At 50.8% G+C, this 7580-nt stretch overlaps 1 long non-coding RNA gene across 1 annotated transcript; it reads left to right on the top strand.

Moving 5' to 3' along the window:
• The first annotated feature begins 777 nt into the window (after positions 1–777).
• LOC125913150 (uncharacterized) lies at positions 778–3513 on the top strand. Its single transcript, XR_007454936.1, has 2 exons — positions 778–1353; positions 2861–3513. It is a non-coding gene; the product is annotated as an uncharacterized LOC125913150 (long non-coding RNA).
• The last annotated feature ends 4067 nt before the right edge of the window (positions 3514–7580 follow it).

The raw sequence follows: 7580 nt of genomic DNA, 5'->3' as shown, positions 1-7580 counted from the left end.
ATACACTGGGGGCACAGGGTGGCACCCACGGGGAAATCCGAGTTTTCTCTCTTCCAGGTGAGTAAATATATGTTTGGACATATAAGTTTGCAAACCGAAATACCGTGGGAGGTGTCCACGGCTCAGCATTGCTTTTGGCTATTGGCCCTGGACCAGTGACTACCGACGGGCTGGCAGGATGCGGGTGGGGCGCCTGTGGACTGCGGGTCAGAGGAGGCCCCTGAAAAACTCAGAGCCTGTGCAGGAAAGGCTGGCAACTGGTCCCGTCTCATGGCTCATTAGCCCCGTAGCCAGGCACCCGGAGGTGGGTGGGAAGGAACAGGTGGCTGCCCTTCTGGAAGGTCATAAAACCCCTGCAAAGCATGTGCTTCGTTTTCAGGGACAGTTGCCAAATTCTTGCCCTTGAAATAATTTTCCAGGTCTCTCTGCTAGAAAAAGGCTTAATCTGGAGAATGAAGGAGGGAGGAATCAAGTGAGAATAAACCTTCACGTTTTCCAAAAAAAAAAAAAAAAGGAGAGGGATCATTTACAGGAACCTGTTCTAAGGACAGACCCCCCCCCCACACACACACATACACAAACCCCCAGTTCTGCAAAGCAAATAATCAGAACCATGACTGAATTCACGGAGGTTTGGTCAGGCACATCCAGATAGCTCAGAGCTCACAGGAACGCGATGTGGACCCAGGGCCACCCATTCCAGCTTTGAGAAAACTATACGGTGTTTACTAGGTTTGTCCCCAGAAGGCCGGGGACCACAGCGGGGGGGCCCCCCCAAGCGGGGACGCGCCCTCTTGGCAATCACTTTCCACCAGCCCGTCCCCAGGAGCACCACTCGGGCTCAGCGGTTAATCTGTCGACAGCCAGGGGAATGAACATACTGAGTCATCTGCCTCCTTTTCAACCAAGACGGATTTCTGGGAATGTGAAGAACACTGAAGCGACGTGACATTCCTTAGCTTGTAGCAGGAAGGCAACTCCCCGCTTCCTTTCTAGACGGGTTGCCTCATCTTTCTGAACAGGACGAAACAGAGTTCCTTGAAACTTACATGCCTCTGGGAAAGAGAGGCAGGAGAGCGCGGCCCGGCACCACCCCTCCCTTTGTGGGGCCGCTCGGTTACCCTGCCCCAGAGGAAGGGTGGGCAAGCACTGTCACCTCCGCCGTCCCGCCTTCGCCTGGGTGAGAAAGATGCACATGATGTGCACCCCATGCCCACCGTGCGCACGGTCATGGGCACTGGTCAAAGCACAGTCGCTACACGTGTTCGGGGCATCTAGGGACACATCAGCCCTGGTGAGGGGCATGGCAGCCGGTTCCAGGCTCCGTCCTTTTCAGAATAAGTCACAGGACAGGTAAATGATCACCTTTGGCCCGTGGGTGAACTTGTGTACATCTAAATCCCAGAGGAATGTTATTTATTAACAGTGCCGTTAACAAACAAATATTGCGGGTTTGTGGCGGGAGCCGGGTGGGGGGGGACAGGGGTGGTGGGTGCAGACGTGAGCAGAGAAGGGCATCTGTTGTCCCAAAGGGCCCAGCGTTGGGGTGGACTGCACCGTCCACGTCATGAAGTGGAGGGCACACCATGTGTGGGGCTCAGGGGAGGGGAGTAGAATGTTCCAGGAGTGGGTCAGAGGAGACTGATTCCAGGAGGCACGTTTGAGCCAGGCTGGGGACACTGGGGACCAGTGTCTGTCCCAGCGGTGGGGCCACCGCAGAGAAGTGGGCAAGGGAGAGGACAGACAGACGGAAGGTGGACCCAGAGGCGGGTGCTGGAAGCCAGGCTGGGGTGGGTTGCAGGCAGGGTTTGCCCAGGCTGCAAACAGACACGGGACAGTGGAAACCGGGTTAGAACAATTCAGGATTTAGTGGGCGGAGGAACTTGTGACTAGTTTGGTTGGGACCCAATGAAAACCCGACACGAGGGGTGCCTGGGTGGCTCCGTGGGTTAAGCATCCGACTCTCGATTTTGGCTCAGGTCACAACCTCGCGGTTTTTGAGTTCGAGGTTGGCGTCGGATTCTGCACTGTGTCGAACCTGCTTGGAATTCTCTCTCTCTCTCTCTCTCTCAAAATAAATAACCTTAAATTTTTTAAAAAGACCATCAAAGAAGCAGGCAGAGACTTATATATAAAGATGTCGAAAGCAGTAGATTAGAGAAAAACTGGAAATACTTCAATTGTCCCATAACAAGGGATTGAGATAAATTTGGGCTCAGCCATACAGCTAAATTCAACACCAGGTAGCAGCAAAAGGGCTCTTGCAGATTGACAGGAACCTGTGAAGACTATTCATGATGCATTTGTGCACATGGAAAATACACTGCACAACATTACCTACCGACTGATCTCCTTTCGGTAAAAACGCGTTTATGTGAGTACATTCATTAACTACTCAGCTTTTTAGAGAAGGGACAATCCAAAGAATTATTCCATTTTAATTGTGATGAGCGATCACTGGAAGAGTGTGTGCTCAGTGTGTGTGATGGGGAAGAGGCCCGACCAATTAGCACTTGGGAGGTAAGAATACACAGCAAAATGCTTTGTGACTTTAATTTTCCTTTTTTTTTTAAATTTTTTTAACATTTATTTATTTATGAGAGACCAAGAGTGCGAGCAGGGTAGGGGCAAACAGAGAGAGAGACACAAAATTGAAGCAGGCTCCAGGCTCCGAGCTGTCAGCACAGAGCCCGACGCGGGGCTCGAACTCACAGACTGTGAGATCGTGACCTGAGCTGAAGTTGGACGCCCAGCCTACTGAGCCCCCCAGGCGCCCCTAATTTTTCTTTTTAATTGGCTGTGTGTCCTAGGTTACTTGGGGGAGAAATATTTACTTTTCAATAATTTTTAAAATGAAAAGGAAAGAAGCAAGTGTGAAAGTAAGAAAAAGGAAGGAATGTGTGTGTTCAAGGACTCACGGAAGAGAGACCTTCCAGAAGACAGTCAACTGCGTCGGCTACTCTGAAAGACCCAACAGGATGAAGACCAAGAGAAAGAAAGGAGGAAGCCACCGATGACCTCGCCTTTCTTTGGGGAAACGTTTATTTATCACCGTTTATCTCCAGCCACCTTTGTCTCTCAGCCCAGACCCACATTTTCCATGGCCTCCTCCTGAACATCATTGCCTTGCTATTCCTTGGCTAGTTCAAGCTTAGCATACCCCAAACAGAGCTCCACCCCTTCACTCCAGCCCCCCCAGCCCCTGATCAGACAGACAGACACCAGACTCATTCACCTGTTTTCTCCATCCTCCTTGGTTACGTCACCATCCACCCTCATCCACTGAGTATCATTCCAGAATCTTCCCTTCCTCTCCCGGTGCACATTTAGATGACCCTTTAAATATCTCTTTGGCTAATCTCTCCTCTCTAACCTCGAGGCTACAGCCTTAGGCCTTCCTCGTCTCTTATCTAGACCAGCTCACCACCACCTTACCCCTGGTCCTCCCACTCTTAACCCGCCCTCCACACCTTCACAGACTCTGAATGCCTTTGGACCATTTGACTGACACATAACACCCCATTCCCATTCTCCCCAGAAAAAAAGTCTTACTTCTTTAAAATATCGCAAATAATAAAACAGTGAACATCTGTGTTGATACGACTCACTTTAATCATTCAGATTATTTCCTAGAGATAAATTCCCAGGGTTGAAGGTTATGGGATATTGGTATCCGTCAACACTTTCATACATCTGAAACTGAACACGAATACACCTCCCACCTGCCCGCCCCCCCTTTCGTCTCCATCTTAAGTGGTTGTTTTTTTTTTTAAACTTAATTTTTGTGCCATGACTCTGCTTGAATTTTTTCTTCTCTTTTAAATCAGGTCCCAGTGATCTGTTTATCGAGAAAAATTATTTTGGTTTTAAAGCAGTATGTGTTGAGGCCCCTTCCTCCCCCTTTTTTTTGTTTGTGTTTTAATTTTGCTTTTACACACACACTGCTTCGGGTTATAAGAACTTTTTTCTAACTGGCAGGCATCTCACGACTTCTGTAATGTGGCAACTTCTCCCCAGGGAACTCTTTTAAAAAGCAGGGCAGGAGTGGGTGGGAAGTTGGGCCTACATTCTCCCAGGTGCTCCAAGTTGATAGTAAAAGAAAAAAAAAAAAAATGAAGAGAAGGCCATCTGTGTTGTGGTGGGCGCTTCATTCTCATCAGTCCTAATGAGCTATTTTCTTTCTTTCTTTCTTTTTTTAACGTTTATTTATTTTTGAGAGAGAGACAGAGACAATGCAAGCGGGGGAGGGACAGAGAGAGGGGGGGGGGGGAGTCACAGAATCCGAAGCAGGCTCCAGGCTCCGAGCTGTCAGCACAGAGTCCGACAAGGGGCTCGAACTCACAACCCCGAGATCATGACCTGAGCTGAAGTCGGACGCTTAACCGACTGAGCCACCCAGGCGCCCCATCCATTTTTTCTTTTTCTTTCTTTCTTTCTTTCTTTCTTTCTTTCTTTCTTTCTTTCTTCTTTCTCTTTCTTTCTTTTTTTAATAAAGAAAAGTTTAGTAGGCAAGGTCTCCGGATCTGGAGATACGGAAGCTCTCCTTCCAATAGTTTGGGGCAGCCTTTGGACTGCCCTGGAATTTGCACAAGGATAAAACAATAGCTGAATAACTGGTTTCCTCTCCTTTTGTGGGATTGATTAGCATTACTCAGGAATCTTATCCAAGGATGTCAGTGCCATGGGTGCTTATAAATGCTAAACTGATCCTATATGCTCTCTTAATTTTGGGCTAGCAGAGAGATTCCAAAGAACTTGGGTCATTCATATAAACCACTGGCTTCTAATAGGACTTACCATCTCTAAGTTAAATAGGCATTTTTAGCAATACAAGTTGCAAATCAGGAATAGTCTGGGAATGTTGCTCGAATGCCTTTATCAACTCCTTTCTGTTTTCCAAGTCTCTGACCAGCTTCCTCATCCGCACAGATGACCCAGAGATGGTAAAGGAATGTCTCCGACTTCGGATACAAACACTCTTGTCCCCCCTCCTACTTACCTTGTTATCTGCTCAGTAAAGGTTCTTGGAAGGAACTCTGACCCTCATGCCCCAGAGTTTTTGCACATGCTACTGACTCTGTCCATGTGCTCTCCACCCCCACCCCTTCCTTCCTTCCAGTTTCAGTTCCTGTAGTCCCTTCCTCAAAGCCTTCCTTTACTGCTCCCGGTGGGTCAAAGCCCCCCTTGTGGGTCTTCCTGGTACTGTGTACCTCTCCACATAAGTGCCATGTCAGACTTGTGTATTTACTTGTTCACTGTCGGTCTCTCCAATGGGACTGGGTGTGAAGGAAGCAGGGCCAGTGTCCATGATTCTCTCCGGGAGTTATTATTACCCAAAGAGTGATGAAGGCCAACGTGATGAGCCCCACCATGAGTGTTATCTGCAAAGCCAGAGACAAGACGTAGCTTTAGAGCACCTGGGAGGTAGGAGGTCACGCTGATCACCAGACAGGTCCTGTGTTGTGATTCCTCTATTCCAGGGGTGTAACGACTGAGTACTGATACGTAAGAGAAAAGGAGACAGCAGCTGCCTACAGAGAAGCACTCTCAGCAAGGCCTGAGGGCCACCCATGAAACACAGACCCACCACTTCTGGCTCCGTGACCATCACCCCGCTCGAGGCCCCTGTCAGTTCTCCGGAGGAAGACCGTTCAAAGATCTTCTCATCATGTGCCCCGCTTCCACTCTGGCTCTACCAAACCCACCTCCTGTGCAACGGCTGGAACAATCGTCTCACAATCTAAGTAGAATTGCATCACTGCCCCACTCATAGCGGAGTGAGACCTATCTATCTGCCCGTTGGAACGGGCCCCAGCCCCTGGCTATGTCGCCTGCCTTGACTTGCCTTCCTACCTCTCTCCAGCCCCAGCCGCTCCGCCTCCCTGGCTGCTTTTGGGAACCTCAGACACTCCAGCCCTGGGCTCGGTCTTCCGGGCTGCCCCTTCCCTTGTAGAGGTCTCCACTGAATGGTCACCTGCTCAGAGAGGCTTTCCCTGGTCCTCAGGCATGCGCTCGTCCTATTTATTTCATGCCGTTCCTAGCTTTCGTCTCGGTCTGCGCTGTTGTTGACTTGCGTGTTGATGTGTTTCCTACCCGTCTCTTCCTCCCAGGACGCACGTTGCAAGAGCCCTCTTAGGACATGCCGATGTGCTCGGTACCTGAACAGGGGAACAGGTTTGCCGCCTGGAAGCACAAACACACTCTGAATTATCGGGATTGAGTGGCAGAGAAATACAGCATGTTAGGGTTGCCAGGGTTTCAAGACTCATCTGATCCCATGTAATCTTCCTGAGGTGGGCATCCAGACTCTGCCTGACCTCTTACAGGGCTTGAGAGCTGCTTATCACACAGTGGACGCAGGGGGATAACCGAACGCTGCCAACGAGGTGACGTTATGTCATTTTCACGAGCTCCCTTAAAACTCCCACTCTGCCTGACCACTTAGCGTAACATTGATCAAGCCTGTACTTGGGAGATGGCGGAGGGGAGAGACAGACACGCAAAGAAAATAATCTAAGTCCGGGCCCCAAGTGTGAGGACTTTGGTAGAACATTCCTTAGAAGGTCTCCATTCTACCTAAGCCCCTTCCAGCCGTCTCCACGTTGCTGAGACACCTGTGCAGATTAAAAGGGATCGATGTTGGGACAATGGCCATCATAGAGCCTGGCACACACTAAGTGCCCAATAAATGTTTGCCTCGGGTCTCTCACAGAGCAGGTGACTATGGGGGAGGAGGGCACGGGCCTACCTGGCTCAAAACTACATTTCCCAGCCTGCCCGGCAGCCGGTGGGACTGTCTGACCAAGCTCCTGCCAGTGTCAGCTGGGGTCAGATACGCACTTACTGGTAGGGCCTTAAAACACCGGCGTGGCCCCTCACCTCCCCTTCCCCTTCTCTGGGCCGACAAGCTTGTCAGGGACCCAGCTGCAACCAGTGATGAGTCCAGTGTCCCGGAACGGGACAGGAAGGCAGAGAGCGAGACAGGGGAGCAGAGCCTCCTTGCCAGCCACTCGGCCTGGCTGTTGTAGGAAAGGCTGAGAGATCCACCTCTCAGTTAAGCCCGTGCATCGGAGGCCTGTTTGTTACAACAGCCTTGTCCACATCCGTGCTGAGACAATGGGTAGGTGAGGGGCTCTGGGAAGTGGAGTCTGCAGGAAGGGAGGAGGGAGGGGGTGGGGGGAGGCCACAGAATTCAAAGGTGAGGGGGATTCTGTTGGAGCGCCCAGCGGAGGGAGGTGGGAGAGGGCGTGGGACAGAGGCCATGACTCCGGTTTTATGACTTGTCTAGTGCACAGCAGTGAGTGGGAGAACGGTATTCGGGCATCACTTCCTGGAAAGCCGTGGACATTCTGGTAGAAGGGGGACCCAGGCTGAAGATTCGGTGACAGCTGACTTCCTGGGAGCCCATGGCCTCCTCCAGAGATAGTCTGCAATATGACACAGAGAGACTCACCTCTGAGAAGTGAGAGACAGAGAGACAGAGGCAGAGACCAAGAGGCAGAAAGGTCAAGCCCAATGAACCCTCCCAGGCCACCGGACTGGGCATCTCCTGCGAGGTCACTGGGCATCCCCCAAAAGTC

This window comes from Panthera uncia (genome assembly GCF_023721935.1).
Source record: "Panthera uncia isolate 11264 chromosome C1 unlocalized genomic scaffold, Puncia_PCG_1.0 HiC_scaffold_4, whole genome shotgun sequence".
NCBI lineage: Eukaryota > Metazoa > Chordata > Mammalia > Carnivora > Felidae > Panthera > Panthera uncia.
This window is presented reverse-complemented; position numbering and strand designations above follow the sequence as displayed.